Genomic DNA, 19,776 nt, shown 5'->3' with positions numbered 1-19,776 from the left:
TTTCATACAAAAGTAATGGTCCATTTACCCGCTAAAGAATATCAGATCATCATTCAAAATTGTAGGCATCTTTTTCGACCTATACTCTTACCCGGTGCAAAATTTCGTGACTATTGATGTATAATTGCGACTTCTAGCGAGTTTATTATTACACAACAAACAAATAACGGAATATATTAGGCTGTAACTCTATTATCTGATCATGCACACCAACATAATTGGCATCAATTGAAAGGTCAAGCGTTCCACTTTCAAGTATATCTCACTTGTCCGGAATGTCACTTCCAAAAACAAAATTTTAAAACAACTATTTTATTAGTGGAAAAGATTTGGCATTGTTCGCCAAGGGGTAAGGTAGGGAATACTATAGTTTCGATCCACACCACTGGATCTCATCAGTTCCCTTGTTTCTTGTTTGTGGATATTCTCCACCGAAGTTATTTTTCAATAACTTCTTCAACAAGAAACTTTTTATACCCAAACATCAATCGTCAGCTCGAAGTATAAAGGTAAGCAAAGAAAAAAGTTCAATGAGAAGTTTTTCCTTGGCAACCTCATACAACTCCGACGAAAGCGTCTGCGAAAACAATTCAAACCTCTTCCACTTGTATGTGTCGTCAATTTTCGACGAATGCACACACCAAAATTTTCTGCTACAAAAATGTCTTTGTCATGCTAGATAACTTTTTGGTTTTGGTCATAAGTATTACAGAATACATCTCTGATATTTGATAATTAAATTTTCACAATCATTGAAAAGAAGTTCCGTGGAGAGCGATTGTCCAGGGATAGTGGTATAGGGTATCCCATGGTCGGCTCCGTCCGACTATAGACTTTTCTTACTTGTTTTGTTATATCCTGTTCAGAAGAAGAAGGGGGACCTATTTAATGGCAACATAATAGCCAACATAATAATTCTATTATGTATTATGTGTATCTAGTGGCTTACTTGCCTCAAAGAAAATAAATGTCGTCTAAAATTATTCCCCAAAAAATATGTAAACAAATGATGTGCATAATTTCTTTTAGGAAAGAACAAAAGTTATGCTTTCAATAAAGAATTATTTTAAAGAATACGTTCCACATAACTTATGTTGAAAAGTGTAAAGTGTGTCTTCAGGTTGTATGAATAATTGAGCAAGTTCAGTTATAACATCAGACCTAAAGGATTGATATTAGAAGTAAACAAAGAACACATCAGTTAGTGATCAAATGGTCGTTTTTCGTCGCCACCCGCCGTTCTACTTATTATTTAGTAATGAGTAAAGTAAATAGTTTCGTCATGTAATAACATAACCCATTATTTTTTAACTTACTGGTAATGTAGAAAGCAGGATGTTTACATAATTTAATAATGGGTTATTCAGCTCATGTGGCCTTAAAATTTTATCTGTTTAGTCATTAATGGACAATAGTTAAGTCATTCACGCAACAGAAAATCATTTTTGAGAGAAAAAAGTCATAACCCGAATGTGCATACGATTGAACAACCCTTAATGTTCGTACATATGCCAACAGCTAAATATTAAAACTGCAGAAGGAGTACAAGTTCAATAGTTACAGTCAGACACACATAAACAGATCGACTTAAGTCCTAGAGACAATCATGTTGGTATGAATAAAGGTAGACCAACGACCATTATTTAAAAAAACAGTAAGGAAGACTATTGTCGGACTGGGCCGACCATGTGATACCCTACACCACTACCTCTGTGCATTAGTTTTCCACGGAATTTCTTTTATGTGATTGCTGCATACATATTTTAGTCATCAAGTCATACATACAACAGATAGGTTAAATTAAAGGCATTGACGGAAAACATAGTAGTAATGGACAGACAGAGTATATATGAAGGTTGAAAATTAGATTAGAGTTATTAAGGTATGTAGTCCGTGCGGAGTTGTTTTTCTTCACTTTTGTCTGTTTTTTGTCTGTTCCCACATTGGGCGACTGCAAACAGCGTCTGTACTCCAGTGGAGCGGCTGAATACGGAGACGGTAAACTCAAACCCTTTAGAAGGCAACGGGAAACCACTAAAGTAATATCCCATGAAAATCATACAATGAAAATGGAAACAAAAAATAACAATCGGCCCTCAGTCTCCGGCCAAACGAGGGTGCTAAGAATCCCCGGAGGTAAAACAAAACTTAACATCGGAACATGGAATGTTCGAAGTCTTTATGAGCTTGGAAAATTGGATAACACCATAAGCGAGATGAAACGGCTGCAAATAGATATATTGGGTATAAGTGAGACATGGTGGTCTGAAAGCTCAGAGTTCTTCTCTGAAAATACAAAGGTTTATCACTCAGGCAATGTTGACGGAATCCACAGAAAGGGCGTTGCTATCTTAGTTAAACGTAACATTGCACCCAGTGTGACAGGATACTTCCCAATTTCGGATAGGGTGATGATGATCAAAATAGTCGGAAAACCGGTTAACTTGAATGTAATACACGTTTATGCACCCACATGTGATGGCGACAATGAGGAAGTAGAACAATTTTACAGTGATGTGGAAAAAGTATTGACAATGACAAAACCCCATGATATCACAATAATACAGGGGGATTTTAATGCGAAAGTTGGAAAGGAAGAAACAACTGATGTTACAGGTAAATTTGGATTAGGCCAACGTAACGAAAGAGGAGAAAGGCTAATCCAATTTTGCCAAGAACATAAGTTTAAAATTAGTAACACTATATTTAGTCTCCATCCGAGACGATTATATACTTGGAAGTCGCCACAAGACAACAATAATAACATAGTCAGAAATCAAATTGACTACATATTAATAAATAAGCGATATTCCTCGTGTGTGATTAGATGTTCCACATATCCCGGTGCTGACGTTCCCTCAGATCACATCCTTCTAATTTGTAAAATACGTTTAAAACTGGCGATAACACGCAAGAGAAATCCCCAGAAGAAAATCAATTTTGAAAGGCTTAGAGACCCTTCTACGTGGCAAACAATGAAAATCAAATAAACGTAGATTGTCGTCGAACATCGTTGGAAATAACATTGAACAGCAATGGAACAGTTTAAAAGAATCCATCAACAACGTGTCAAAAGTTGTATTAGGTACAACAACAACTAGAAGTAACAAGAACGGCTGGATTACTGAAGAAATACGGGCACTTCGCGAAGAACGAAGTAAATATAAAAATATTAACTTTGAAAAATATTGGGAATTGAATCAAGAAATCAAAACCGCAACCCGTGCCGCACTAAATGCACAAATAAACAAGGAATGCCAGGAAATTGAAAGATTACAACTACTTCACGACGATTTCAATCTCCACAAAAAAATGAAAGAGGCATCCGGTATTTACACAAAAAGAACGTCCACATTTATTTGCGATGATAATAACGTAGCCCACTACGAACGTCAGGATAAGAAAAAAGTATGGGAAATATATATCAGAACATTATTCACAGACGAAAGTCGAACTCAGCTCGTAAACAATACTCACCAAATCGGCTTTCCAGAAAGACTACCCAATGAGGAAGAATTAGAATCGATAATAAAATCTATGAAAGACAAAAAGCCACCGGGCCCTGATGATATACCTGTCGAAATACTCAAACTAATAGAAGGCAACAATAAACAACTATTATTGAAGTTGTTTAACCAAATTTATGTTACAGGGGAATATCCGCAATGTTGGCTCCAATCAACGTTTATACCAATACCCAAGAAAAATAATGCGAAGGCGTGTGGTGACTTCAGATTAATTAGTTTAATGAGTCATGCCCTGAAAATATATCTAAAAATAATACGTAGAAGAATATACCCACTATGTGAGGCACATATGGGCCAGACGCAATTTGGATTCAATGAAGGCATGGGAACTCGTGAAGCATTACTTGGACTGAACGTATTAATACAAAAATGTCGCGAAATTCAAAAGGACGTATTTCTTTGCTTCGTGGATTATGAATAAGAATAAATTCGCTTGAAATGTGGATATATCGTCGCATTTTAAAAATTTGCTGGACAGATCGTGTCTCAAATGAGGAAGTGCTTAGACGCATGAATGCCGAACTCCAAGTTGCACGTACGATAAAGACCAAAAAAACATCCTATTTGGGTCATGTAATGAGAAATAAAAAATATAAGCTTCCCCAAACCATTATTCAATCTAATATCGAAGGAAAAAGGCCCAGAGGAAGGAAAGAAACAACATGGATAAATAACATTAAAGAATGGACGGGTCTGCAAGAATAACGAAGTCTTCTGAATGCCGCCAGAAACCGAAGCCTTTTGATAATTGAATAAAACATGACATTTAATTGTATAATAATATAAACAATTAGTTAAGTTAAATGTGGTAACACAAAATTGTAATTGTATGATCGCTAACGTCCGAATACGGATTGGCAAATAAAGAAGAAGAAGAAGGTATGTAGGTTCACATAGAGTGGGTACTTGCCATTTTTCCTTTCCGTTGGAGCCATCCCAGGCCTCTTCTTCATCTTCACACAGACTACAATACATACATAAGTTGACATGCACGATAACATAACAGAGATATAGAACATATGTGCATACACCGTAATTGCTGGAAAGGTAAGAGGTTTTTCCTTATTTGAATATGGACGGTGGGACAGTTTTGGGTACATACACATACAGGTTTCTTCAAAAAATTAAAGTTTACATTGAATATGTCCTTGGGGACCTTTTTAATTTTCAAACTCAAATTACTCAGAGATCGCCAATGGAAAGTATGTGCAGCCTCCACATTTATTCCAAAGAAATTTTGTAGAGAATCATTAAAAAAGGCTCAAAAAATCCTTAGAAATAGCTTTAGATGAATTTTACCACATTAACTAATGAAAAACGACCAATATTGCGTGTCGTTAAATTACTGTTGACCAAATGTAGCTCAAAAACCTCAAGACCCCGTACATCATTGTAATTAGCATCATTTAAAAAAATTGGAATTTCTATATCATGATTTCAAAACTTTACTGTAATGATTGCGACATTTTGTGGCATGGAAGATAAATTTGGTTCTTTAAAAACAAACCAAAACTCTAAAGGAACCCACTTATATGTCAGGCAGTAGTTTCATTATCTCTACATTGATGTAATTTGCATTAAGGGAGAGATCGAGGGTTGGTTTTCAAGTGTGGTTTTCGTAATTTGCATGATCATGTCTCACAGAATTTAAAATATGGATCGAAAGTTAAATCTTTGTAAATTTCTTCCACAAATGTTATGGTCAATTTCACCAGCTAAAAACTATCCGACCATTATCCAAAATTATTTGGATCTTCCTTGACCAAAACCCTTACCTTGTGCAAAATTATGTAAGTATTGAACTGTAACTGCGATCTCTTGCGTGATTATGGTTACATAACACAGAATTAAAATTATGGGATCCCTATATATATTGGGCTGTAACTCTGTTATCTGACAACGTACATCAACATCATGAACACCAATGGAAAGGTCAAGAATTCCTCTTCCATATATAAGTTTCGTGGGTAAAATATGTCTTCCAGGAATAAAGATATAGTAGTTTTTATATAATCGTTGTCCTATTAGGAGGAAGGTTATTTAATTGTGAGAGTTTTATTTAATTGAATTAATTGAGCTATCATGACCTAAGGAGTTTTGTCTAGAAAAGTGATAACTAGCAAAGTCCAGACACATCCAACCAATATGCTACGATCGTTCCAACAAATGGACAATGTTGTCGAGGTCTTAGCGTTCTAAGCCACTGCCAATCTGTCAAACTTCCGAACTGGAAGACATTACAATCATGAATGAATTTATTTTCTTTGTTCATTTTTAATCGCAGTTACACTATTCTTAGTATATATGTATTTTACTGTGCATATATAAACATTTTAAAAATCAATGCCAAATGATTTTGCATATTTTTTTTATCAAATTGCTATATTTTAAGGCATTGAATTTAAATTTGTACTGGCTTGTACATATTTATGAATTAATGGCTTTAATTCGTAAGAAAAATTCAATGAAATGCAATCGTGGACATTACACTAATACCTCGATTTGCGTTAATAATTGGTTCCGGGGAACTTCAACGCAATGCGAAACAACGCAAATCGAAACACATGTTTCCACACGTTTGTGTGAAGACTATTTTAATTGGTTCCCAAAAATTCTTTTTGTAATTTATTTAATAAATTTTGCACTAAAAATTCATGTGAATGTTTTTTTTTAACATTCGTTGATACAAGTGCTACCCAGCAAAAATCCTCACTACAAACCTCCTTTCCTACCCATTATTCGCGCGAAATGTCTGGTTATTTTTTAACCACAGAAATAAGTAGAAATAAGTACAAAATAAACAGATATTTCGCGCGATATTATTATTAGCATGTAAAAATATCAAAATCAGTTCATTTATACAAAATTAACTACAAATATTTTAATTTATTCATATAAAATTATTTTTGTAACTAGCGTTACATTATGCGAATGATTAATACAATTTTATTTATCTGAGAAAAACGGTTTTTTTCTTTGGTTTTAAGTTGCAAGGCTTCTGATATCTGAGTGACGTTCAACTCTCTGTTTTCTGCTGCAACCTTAGTAGATGTAGATGGTTCTTCATCTAATGTATGTTCCGAGTTAGTGGAAAATAAATAATTTTGTTAATTGTTTCATCCTGTGACGTTAAGGACTCATGCATGTCCTCTTCAAGAGATTAAAATCGGCATAAATATATTATTTTATATAACGCAAATCGAATCAGTGACGCAAATTAAAAGAAAATGTATTATTTTTTTGTTAACGCAAATCGAAACAACGCAAATCGAGGTATTTTTTTGTTTAATCCTTTATTTTTTCATTTTAAAATATTATAGTCCCAGCGCCAGAAGGCCTTGTATGGACAAAACTGACAACCATACTACATATTACAGTATATTATTATATTGTTATTTATAAAATTTTCTCTTTAAAAAAAAAAAAGTTTTTTTTTTAATTTACGTAAGAAGTGTATCAATTCTAGTTAATAAAAATTGCTTCAATTTATATTTAAAAGAAGAAATCGAATTTAAATTCTTTATCTGAGAAGGTAATTTGTTGTATTCTGTGGGCCCAGCAAAACCAATTCTCTGCTTTGTGACCTCAAAGCGGCATCTTGCTGCATGTAACTGACCATATTGACGAGTAGCTCTTGAAGTTCTTTCGAAGTTTATTGATCTGGAATGCGTACTAGTAACTGTTTTAAAAACGTAATGTAAAATATGCTGTAGGTATAATCCCCGTATTGGCAAGATGGACTTAGCCCGTTCCTTATAGAGCCTTACAGTTGGATATCTCCTCGGCAAGTTAAAAGCTACCTTTAAAGCCGTGTTTTGAGCACGCTGTAACTTCTTTAATGGACCGTTAATCCTACTTGCATAAACTCCTGGCAAGTAAGTCAGGTGTGAATGTATCAATGTTTGGTAGATTAACAACATGGTCTCGGTTGTTAAACGTCCTCTAAATTTTCGGAGAACACCTGTAGCTGATGCCACTTTAGACTTTAGATTACCTATATGAGAGTTCCATGACATGTTGCTTTCCATATTTAACCCCAAATATTTCACAGACCTCGATTCCATAACTGACACTCCATTTGGGTTAGTGTATTTGGAAAAACTTTTTCAATTAAAACAACCACAATTCCCGGAAGCAGATGTATGAACCATCCACTTGTTGTTTCCATTGGATGTTGTGAAAACGTCATGTGAGGCTAAGGCTTAAGGAGCTTTACAGCTATGAATTATCTTCTTAGAGAGGAATGATATTAATGTTGAATATAATGTGGCTATTAATTCCAGTTGTGCAAAAAACAAAAAAATTACAAAAAAATATGTGCCGATTTGTGTTCATAAATATAAAACTATTATTGGTTTACTACGGAACCTTAATTTTATTCCATAAACACTTCAGTGTTTGTTGCAAAAGCCTTTGAATATAAGAATTCTAAAACTGGACTTACAGTGTTCACAATTGTTTTTAAAGATTTTTAGATTTACACACAAAAAGAGAACTGTTTTTATTTCTACATTAAACAAATTGCCTTTTGATCTTTTTCTTTGCTACTTTATCCTATCTATAGATATAGATTGTTAGCCTTGAAAAAAAAAAAACAATGAAAAGTTTCCCATTCCAAAGCATGTGTCTGCTCTATTAGCAGAGGAAAGTTGGAAGTTAGACAAAAAGTTTTAATGTTCAAATGGGAACGCTTTGTGCTCGTTTTGTGTGTTTTCTTTAACAATTTATTTCTGGCCTTTTTGGTCAGAAGAAAAGTTATACAAATCTATTTTCATGCCATTTATCTATGACTTGTAGTTCGATGTTAAGTTGGACGTCAACGTTTTTTTTAGTTTTTTTTTTCACTCAAATGTTCTTCTTTGAATTTTATTCTTAACGAATTGATATAAATTGTTATCAATTTGTTATTTTGTTGCAACGTTTATGCAAATTTGCTATACCAGGATGTGTTTAAGAAATAGTTTATGATAACTTAAAATTGAAACACAAATAAGAGGATTATTCATAGTTTTATCTAAAACGTAAGACAACATCGTAATTTTACGATGAGAATTTCAGCTGAGAAAAACTTCTCTTTATTCATTCAATTGTGACCTAATCTATATGTACTTTCACTTACATCAAACTGCGGCAAACCAAGGCCTAAAAATGGCGTTATTTTTCCAACTTTTTCTCTTATTTTAACGTCGTGTAGTCCGCAGCTTATCCATCTATCTTTTGTTTCACCTTCGGATGAGTAGATATACTTAACCGATGAATGTTGTTTCCATCCTTTACCCCATTTGATCGACAATTTGGGTGGGTTTTGGATAGAAACTTCTTAATTTTTGAAACGTCTGACTACAAAATCGAATAAAAATTTTGTGTTTGGTCCCCTAAATATTTCACGATCACCACCAATAACAATAGGTGTCTATTCTGGTCGGAACTCGACCTCCATAAAAAATTTCGTGACTTGCGACCGGGAGTTTTATTACATTTTTTAACGGACGGAGGGACGGACGCACACACATCTCAAAATCACTTTATCTCGTCGACATATGCATTTTGGTATACCACAACCGAATATTTAACAAACTTATAAGACCCTTTCCACATTGTTAGGAATAATAACACCAGAGTCATCAGAAAATATTTCTTTCTGCACTCGTACTTACATATGTATGTATATGTGGCATGCATTTACTTTTCAAAAGTCATAAAATTTATGATCATCTCTGTGCAGTACCGCTGACAAATATAGTTGTGTGTGGATGTGCACAAAGTTTTAATTTCATAGCTATTTAACCCACTTAGAGCCAGGATTTTTTTAGGCAAATTTTTTATTGAATTCTGTTTTATTTTCATTTTAAGCATTTTAATAAATATCTTTCTTTCTAAAAACGTCTAATTTTTCGGAATCAGGTGTCGGTTTTCGGAATCGGGTGTCTGTCAGTGGCAGAATCCACTGCCGTGTTGGTGTTTTATACAAATATGTATAAAGTAAACTTCATTTAATGTATATGTTTAAAGATAACCTCTATATTCTTTATTTTATAAAATATTTTCCATTGCACGCGCTAAAAAACTGCACATTATTTTCAAGAGAATCAAGTTTCGTTTATTCTCCAGTGGCTACACAAGAATTTATAATTCAAATATGATGTTTTTTTCGAGTAATGTTGGTTTGTTTGGTTGTCTTGTGTAATGAAAAAAGTGTGTATTGAAAATTTTCATTTCCCACACTTTTTTAATTGTGTGAGTGAGCAAATTGACACACACCGTCAGCAGAAGGGCGCCTTTGCATTGCACTATGGGCCCAATAGTAGGTTTCTATGGCAAAAAGTCTATTATTCAAGCCACATGTTTGAATAATATAGTAACGGGATAAGATTCTTAACACTGTGGACCACTTAAAAAGAAAAACATTTCAACATGGCAAGGCTTCATGAATCATGATGGCATACTGGGCTGCCAAAGATTAGATCTTATATTGTATAATTTTATAAAATTCAATCACAAGAAGATCAAAGTTGTTTCGTAACGTTTTTTAAAATGGAAAATACCTGGAAGGGCATGCTAATCGAGATTGTCATAATAGATGTGATAAGAAGTTGTAGGTGTAGACATGTAATGTATGTTTTTAGTTTGTATTGTAGTTTATCTGCCTGTTTATGTATGTCGACCGAAAGGTCGAAAATTGTTTCGTAACGTTTTTTAAAATGGAAAATACGTGGAAGGGCATGCTAATTGAGATTGTCATAATAGATGTGATAAGAAGTTGCAGGTGTAGACATGTAATGTATGTTTTTAGTTTGTATCGTAGTTTATCGGCCTGTTTATGTATGTCGACCGAAAGGTTTCTTGCGCTTCCGAAGTGGAAAAAATCATTTTCTTACATGAACCGAAACGAAAACAAGCCATACGAAATAAAACGTAAACGTACACTTTTCCATGTAAATTTGTGTTTATGTATTTCGAAAGGATTGTCTTTTGTAGAAAGAGAATGTCAAAATCACTCACTTGCTTTGTAGCTGTCGAGTAGAACGTAAACTCGCGAATAACACCAAAAATCTTAAATCTTATTAATGAACACAATCTTGAAACAAAATAACAGCCTGGTTCAGTATGTCCAAACGAAAATGTGTGCAAATGAAACACGGCCAAACTTTAGTTTTCGAAATATTTTTACGTTTGTTTTTGCTACAAAACAAAAAACAAATTTGAAAAACACACAAAAGTTTGGGCGTGTTTTATTCGCACATATTTTCGTTTCGACATACAGAAACAGCCTGTAAAACTTTTAAAGACACGTTTTAAAGGCGGATTCATTCATTATTCTGAAGAAATTTATTAAATAAAATAATGAAAAATTCTGACACATTTTTTTTTTCTTAAACAAAACAAATCACACATATTCCAATGTTTGCATATATGTATGTGTGGATTTTGTTTTTATTCTTCATTTGGCTCTCTTTATGGGACATAGTTCAACAAATATACATTCAAATTAGTAGTATTTCGCATAGGATACGTAACGACAGTCGCACGATAGTTTGCAGGGGACGTCCCCTGCCCCTCTTTTTTCGGTATAAAAACTACCTTATGATATATTCTCAGACCTAGCAGTATGAAGTATTTTCTTTGTATATAGATATATTTATCAGACCGATCAGAACCAAATTTTTGCACGTGATTCTTAACCCTCTAACCGGCCAATTTTTTATTATTTTATAAACATAGATATAATTTACATTTGGTGCAATACATTTGGGTTTCTGACTTACAATCTTGTAGTTTGCATACTTTTTTACCACTGCGATCTAAAATATCAGGTTCATGTCCAATCCCATCAAAACGGACATCATCTGATGAACCATACGATTTCTTGGGTTTTGAAATTTGTGGGTTTATGTCGTGGGACCTGCCAGAAGTTCTTTTGGTGCTTGGATTTTCATAACGACAAAGTACATTAGCCACTTCAGTACGAAAATCTGTTATTTTTTATGTATAGCATCGCTACAGTCAATTCGATGAACACGATGGTAAAGAAGGTATGAGTTAACTAATGACATGTCAATCAAGTGATGAGTCCATTTCTTTGTTTTCATTCCGATGTGATAACGACCAAGTAAGCTGTCCATCAAATCAACACCACCCATATGTCGATTGTATTCTTTAGTTATATACGGACACTCTACATCGACGTACGATTTATTTTTCCGATCATAGCGGCATATTTTAAATGGTTATGAATTGCTCTTCCGTTCTTTAAATGGTTTAATTCGAACATACGTGGATACTAATCAAACATATTTTGTATCCTTCCACTGGACACAGGATATGTCTACTCCAAAAGCACGGCCAACAAACTCTTCTGAGTATCCACCCTCTTTATGTTTTAATTCCACTTCCTTTGTAAATTTGCAGTTAGGTATCCGATTAGGACGTACAGTTCCTAAGGCAAAAATTACCCTGCTACGTAAATAAACAAGAAGTGGCTGAAAGGTATAAAAATTGTCGAAATACAAAATATGATTTTTGAAATCTGGTATTGTGTTTGACAGTCTTATGACTACATTAGATGTTGCACCTAGATCAGGGGTGCCAGGAAGTACTTTGTTGTCGGCAGCTCCTTTGTATACTTCGAATCTGTATGAAAAGCCATCAGAATCACAAAGTACAAACAGTTTAAGCCCATATTTGTGTTGAACACATTTGTTCATCAATGCTCAACCGAGGCGATTTTGGTACAGTATTTTCTGTTGAGTTTTTCAATAATTGGTCGAATTTTCAACAGGTCGTCATATTCTTCTTCATGAGGTTTCTTCATTTTTGTGGTGTCATTAAAGTGAATATACTTTCTGATGGAAAAATTGCTTGGATGTCATTGCGTTTTAAATTGGCTCGAATGGATGTTTGGACCAGTAACTCTCAACATTGGGATATCGGTACACAGACATATATACAAAATTCCAATATATTGTTTTAGGTCGCACGTTGTTAGTTGAAAGGTTGTGGAAATATCTTGCGGTTTTGCATATAGGTTACTCTGATATACAATTTCACTAAGTAATTCATCATTGAAAAAATATGTAAAACAATGGAATAGTGTAGTGAGTTCTTTGAATTCTTTTGGGAGTTCTCATTCTCCTTGAAAAGCTATATCGCTATTTTCAAGTTCAAGAAATTTTTTTTCCACACAATCTTTTTGAACTCCGGATTTTGAGGAGAAATATCTTTCACTTCTCCACAAAACCGACCTGCATTGGACACTACTGAACTTTCACCAGCTTCAACTTCTGGTAGATGAGATCTTGCTCTTTTTGTTTTCCTATTTGTTGACATATGAGATTCTTTATAACCCACAAAGTTATAACCCTCGTCAGTTAATTCCGAAAATGTAATTTTTTTGTTGAGTACATTTTTAAGCCTCTAAATTATTGCTTAAAACCAAAAAATGAGTTTGAAAACAAAAAAATGTTTACAGAAAAATGAAATAAGAGACCCTATGGATTATATCAGCCGGTAGGTCCGCCTTTAGTCCGTTTCCAATTTTCGCCGATTAAAAGCTAATTTCGTCAATATATTGATTCAAAATAATTTCCACACAAAAGAATATATATTTATCTATATCTGAACCGATTCCTACAAAATTTTGCAATTTTATGCTGCTTCCAGTGAATTGTTGCTCAAAACCCTGTCATTGGGCCCATAGTGCATTGTATGAGTGTATCTTATCTACTTAAGTATGTTTTACCATTGTAAGAAAATCATAAAATCACAGTTCTTCTTGCGACCAGACCGCGTTAAACTACACAGGTCAAAGGTCATTTTATGAACTGGAGAGGACAGGCATATGAGTATACAATTAGAAAATACAAAAAAACTCACTATAAAATACGAATCTAACTATTTTACCTGAATTTTTATGCACATTTTTTAGTGGCGTTTAAACGACCAGTTGTTTTAAATGGGTTAATGTACTTAAATAAATACCCACAGCTATCTCTTTGGTAAAGATTTTAGATATAATTTGGCTTATTGCCATGAAAGCAATCATAGTGTACAAGCAAATAGAGATGCACACACCCAACCATTGGTTACTGCCACCGATTAAATATGTTGTTAGTGCGCTACAAATGGAAATATATAAAACATGCCAATGGTGATGGGTGGTGGGTGGTGGTAGCATTAAACGCCTTCACAAACTTTGTGCATACATACAATTTTGCTAATTAGATATTAATGTATGCTTGATCATAATAGTTCTTGTTTGTGTGGCTATTTTTTCTATTATCTTACAGCAAGAAGTTAGACAAGACAGTTAAAACAGTCAAAGTTAGTTGGAATTTTGCCAAAATCAAATTATTGTTTATGGACGTATTAACTCTGCGTGCCGATACTTACATCTCATGCAATGAAAAGGTGAAGTGTAAATTAGAATAGAACCATTGCACAGTGGTCGCTGCCATTGGCCAAAATTAAAGAAGTGAAAGTCTAATTTTTGTTACCAAATGTGTTCATGTCTACTCCTAACATGAAAAACAATGTATTAACTTAATTTGTATGCAGTTTTGTGTTTGTTAATTTTTGGGATTCATAATTGAATAAGCGAGTTACATACGCAAACACCTTCAACAAACCTGATAAATTCCAGGAATTTTTAAACGAAATAAATAACCCAAATACCATTTCCGGTATAAAACCTTTTTTCAAATTATATTCATTCAGCATAAATAAATTCCAAATTATTTAAATCGGAAGATAAACAATTCTACGAATTAAAATCAGTTCATAATATTTTGTTCACTTTAATTACAATCTAGCTAAGTAAGCATAAAATCAAAAACACTGCAAAGGTATATTATTGAAGTTAATAAAGTAAAACGACAGTCTTAATTTAGCACTGATTTCGTTCAAAACAAATTGTCTTATTTTTTAAAAACGTCTCGGAGATCGGTTCCTACGTTTTTCGCGTGTTGGCTGGAGGACTTTTGTAATGTCATTTCTTCATTTTTCATGTATAATTAAATTTCATGTAAAGTTTTAGTTATGTCCCCCCTCTTTCCCCTCAATGAATTTTTTTTAAAAAATCAGTAGCAGTCTTTTTCTTCTTTATTTGCCTAATCGATTTTCGAATGTTGGCGACCAAAATGCAAATATAAGAATATTATTACAATAGTTTTATATTATCATACTTAAATTATTAAATATTGTTTATAATATCCGCAGTCAGTAGTAGTCTAAAGATTCTATTTTCAAATTATTAGCTGTGTCTTGCTGCGACTTTGGAAATGGTACCCAAAATACAAAGGGCACCTTTCAGGGTGTTTTTGTCATTTTTTCCAAATGTGCATGTGATACATTTCAGCTTTTTAAATATATAGACGAGACATTGTGCGGTTTAGTTATATGAAGGATACGTCAAAATGTGGTCTCCAATGTAAAATTTAGAAAATTCAGCCATTTTGATTTATTATTACGGCTAGAACCCTAAAAATACTGAATATGGGGCGGTACCGATTTATGGGGACAACATCAAAGGACGGACCTACATTAATCGACAATTTTCTGGGGTTAACCTACCTCCAATAAAGATTAGGTGGCATTTCGGCTATTTCGAATTAATAACTTATATAAAACCATCAAAATTCCGAAAATCGGGCGGTACCATTATATGGGGACCCTATCAAAACGTGGACCCAATTCAAAAAATTTTTGCTAGAAGGTTTTCTAACACTAGGGAATACCGCTAGCCAAAGTGTAGCCAATTTCATTGAAAGATGTGGTCAAGAACCCCAAAATGCCAGAAATCAGGGGATACCATTCTATGGGGGCCATACCTAAAGTTGGACCTATGTTGATTTTTTTTTGCTTCTTTTTATTTGGGTTGCTAAACTAGCCTTTACTGAAATTGTCGTATTGATATCTGCTCAGGAAGTATTTTTGGCCGCTCTTCCCATACAAGTTCGATCACAGTGCATTGACAGCTAATATCAGCATTCCCTCACACTTTCTTAAGGGGATATGGCCACTTATTGAGCAAGAAAAATGCATTTTTTCATGATTTTTTTAACAAGAAATCTACCGAATTTTTTCAGAAGATTTTGTTTTCATCTGACAGATCACACCTTGAGCTACTTTTGGATTTTTTGTTGAAAATTATTGCACAGTGTTCTGACAAATGGCCGCCTACTGTTTTAACTAAGGCAATTTGCAGTGCTCAATGTAGCTCGAAAACGAATAAACCGATAAGCATATGATTTTGCTGGATCATTAAGAACCTAATAATCTTGTACTTAGACGAAACGGAATTCAAAAATAAAAATATTAATATTTAAAAAAAAAATTGTGAACTTTTAAAATAAAAATTTCGATTTTATCTAACAAATTTATAGCTTTATCGTAATAAAACCGTCAACAAATATTTTTAAAAAAAGTCTCTCGCTTAAGCACAAGCTTTTTATATGTAAAACAATTCCACAAAAAAACCATATGGTATCATCTGTTTCGAGCTACAGTGGGTACCGCATTCCAGAATGCCATTTTGAGAAAACCGCGTTTCAAACTTCGATGTTACATACAAATCACAATATTTATAAATAAAAATCAAATGTCGTTCGTTGGTAATTCATCAGTTAAGAACGGCAGGACCAATTTGTATAATTTTTTTTAAATGTTCGTCATAACCTAACTTAATTTTTAAGTAAAGAAAATTCGATCACGCCAATTTTTTCCAATTTTAATCTTTTCTACAAAAACTACTGAACCGATTTTCCTGAAATTGTCAGGGAATGTACAGGGATGGCTCGGTGAAAATAAGCCATATTGTTGAATTTGGTAGGGAGCGGGTTACCTCCCCTATACCCAATTTTTTAAAAGTTCTATGTTTACAATAATTACGAATGCATCAGTTTGAAAATTAATTTACAGACGAATTTCCTGAAATCTTCATTGAGTGTACAGGGATGAAACCCGTTGAAAATAGGATGAACTTTTTTGTTGAATTTCGAAGTGGGCAGGGTATCTCCCCTATGTCATATTTGAAAAAACACCATACCTTTATAAATATAAAATAAAACGACGTTCGTTGGTAATTGCTAAGAATTCGACTAAACCATTTTTCCAACTTTAATAATTAGATAAAGATAGGGAACAGCATTATGAGGCGAAAAATTCCGACAACGTCCGTTAGAAAAAGGAAAGGTTACAGACAAAACAGTTGATGAATTTAAAATACTCAATGAATAACTTGGTTTGACAATGGAGCCGAAGAAATGTGGTAGAAAGTACATATTTTTGAATTGTAAAGCATAAAGTTAATTAAAAGTTTTCATTAAAAATCAATACGACGCACAGTGGTCGTAATCACAGATCTAGCGGCGCAAAATTAGTTATTAAACACTGGAAACGAATCAGATATCTTTCTGAAATTTTGTACTAAATATGAACAACATCGGCTAATATTTTGGTATAGCCCCCATATAACGGTACCTCCTGATATTCGGTATTTTGAGGATTTAAGCCACCCTTTCCTTCCAAATTATTGGTAATTTGGTACTTAGGGTTTCTAGTGATCACTAAGCCGTTCCACCAAAAATTGTGGACATAGGTTCAAGTTTGGGTATAGGCCCCTTTTAGGCTCTGCGAACAGTGGCCCCAAACAAAATCACCCCAAACTTAAAATGCAAAATGGCCCCAAATTTGGGGTCTGAGTGCATTGCGAAGTTTGGCCCCATTATGTGTCCAGCATTTTGGCCCCAAAAAAAGACAAAATTACCCCAAAACCAAAATGAAAAATGGCTCCAAATTTGGGGCCATATTTCATTACATTTTTCACCCCAAAATAAAAAATACAAATTTACCCCAAGAAAATGCACTTTTTTTATTAAATAAAAACTACAATACTGTCTTTAACTGACTCCCTGCAGTATGGACAAAGGAAGTGTGCTGAATTTGATAATGTTGTAGTGCATGAGGAACAGCACTTCAAATGTCTACAAGGGAGAAGTACTACATTTGCTAAATTATCCTTGCAAACAACACATTCTCTTTCGTTGTTTTCATCCTCAGTATTCGCCGTTGTTATTTCTTCTTCACCGGATAGACATTCCTCATCTGGATCTTCTTCAAATATATTTTCAGGTGGAATAAGTTGATTCATATTATTGTTGTAAATTACTCTTGTTAAAAATGTTGCAACAGTAATTTTTCCACCGTTTAATAAATTGGTTGCTTCCTCAATTATGGCATCCCTAGCTGCATAATTTTTTTGCGGTATTTTTTGAGTGTACCGCCACTTTCGGCAAGCATTTCAAACTCACGGCTTTTAAAAAATTCTTCTCGGCGTAAATATTTTACAAATTTGAAAAAGTTGCCATTGGCAGGAATGCATTTTTTCAAAATACCGTTATAGGCTTCAACAGCGGAAGTTGTGCGGGTATTTTGGCTGCAAACGCTCAAATTTTCGCATCCGATCTGAAGAAAATTATGAATTAGAAAAAATGTATTATAAAGAGATTTTACTTACTTTCTTTATCCATTGGTTTTCAAAATATTTGAGGAACTTTGAGAATTTCCTTTCACTGTCCATTAAATTAATTTCCGTCCGAACTTGACGAAATCCATCTTTTATTAACGCTGAAGGAAGCAGGGGGAGTGCCAAAAGTTTATAGTAAGCTTTTGAAGCTGGCTTTGATTGTCTCAGATAGTTAATGAAGTCTTTACATTTGATCGAATTTCTTCTGACAGCTTGACAAAAGTGAAACCTAAAGTTTAATGTATATTTATATAAGAAGGAAAATCGTAAAATTTGCACGAACTATTTGAATCGCGCGCGCGATTCTTTTGTTTCCCCTTCCGACATCCTTCGCCCTCCGGACGCAAAAATCAATATCAATCAATATTTTTCAATTGCATTCTGCGCGCGATTTTTTCCCTTACGGCAGCCTTTACCATTCTGACACAACACATCCTTATCAATATCTTTTTACAAATGTATACATGATATATTTTGTCACATTTGAATTTTTTGGAAAAAAATGATTGTATACGGTATAAAATCTTACCAACATCCAATACACTTTACATTTGGGAACACAGTCTTCAAAGCCTTCCTCAATCCTTGTTCATAATCTGTTATTACCACAGCCGGATTTATGTCGAAAACATTTTCCTTTATATATTTGAAAAGGTTTTCATACATCTGAGAAGACTTTTTGTCAGTTAGCACAAAATATATTGGAAATATCTGAAAAAAATCATATATTAATAACATATTTAAAAAAATAGAACGAATGATGTTTACTTACGTGGTCACAGTACTCGATGTATATTACCAACAGCTGCGTAAAACATCCACTAGGAACAATACTAAATGTTCCATCGATAAGCCATTTTCGTTGATTATCAGTGACATTATCAACAATTAAATTGAGAGATTTTTGAGATGTAAAAATACAATATGTAAACTCGTCCTCGACAATGCAGGCGGTATAAAAAGGTCTAGGATTTTCCATATCTTGGGATTTTCCATAAGCCTCCCACACTGCCTCCATTGTAAATGCGTCAATGATCTCCTTTCCATTTTTTGGAGATGTAATGAAAATCTTGGACGCAATGAACTGTAGCCCCCGCCTTAATTTCTGGAATTCCAAGTCCTTTGTTTCATTTTGTAACCTCGAATTAAGAGTTTTTTAATTATAAACACTTTATCATTCATAGTTCACTTAATACTTACCTTTCAGAGACATTTCTAAAAGCAGTTCTGGCACTGCTAATAGCGTTGGGCTGAGCCCCAAGAGTTTTTGAAATGTTTGTGCTTTCCTCCTTAATTTCGTTGAGGGCAAAAAGTTTTTTAAATTCTTCTTCCTCTTGGGGATGGTTATGGCTTACAAACTTTTTTGGATATTTGCACGTTCCGTCAGGTAAATAATTAAGTCGGGACTTACACCCATCTCTCCAACACTCGTACTTAACTACGTCTTTATACACTGATTTTTTTTGTAAATCATCTTATCTTCTTTTAAAAAAAGAAGATTTGAATTGATTTTTTTACCCGCAAAAAATACGCACTCCATAATATTATTATTTTGTTTATTCAAATTGGCACTTCTTCACAGCTTTGCAGAACTTTTAAGAATGATGAAATTGAAAGTTCTTACAACAAACCATTCATATTTTTTTAGAAACTACAGTTGTCCCGTTATTTTAGTCAGAATGTAAACTGAATTACAAATTTTAACAAAGTGCAAAATGACCCCAAAAA

This window comes from Musca autumnalis, unplaced genomic scaffold (genome assembly GCF_047663935.1).
Source record: "Musca autumnalis isolate F117 unplaced genomic scaffold, ASM4766393v1 scaffold_4, whole genome shotgun sequence".
Lineage (NCBI taxonomy): Eukaryota > Metazoa > Arthropoda > Insecta > Diptera > Muscidae > Musca > Musca autumnalis.
Note: the sequence above shows the minus strand (reverse complement) of the source record.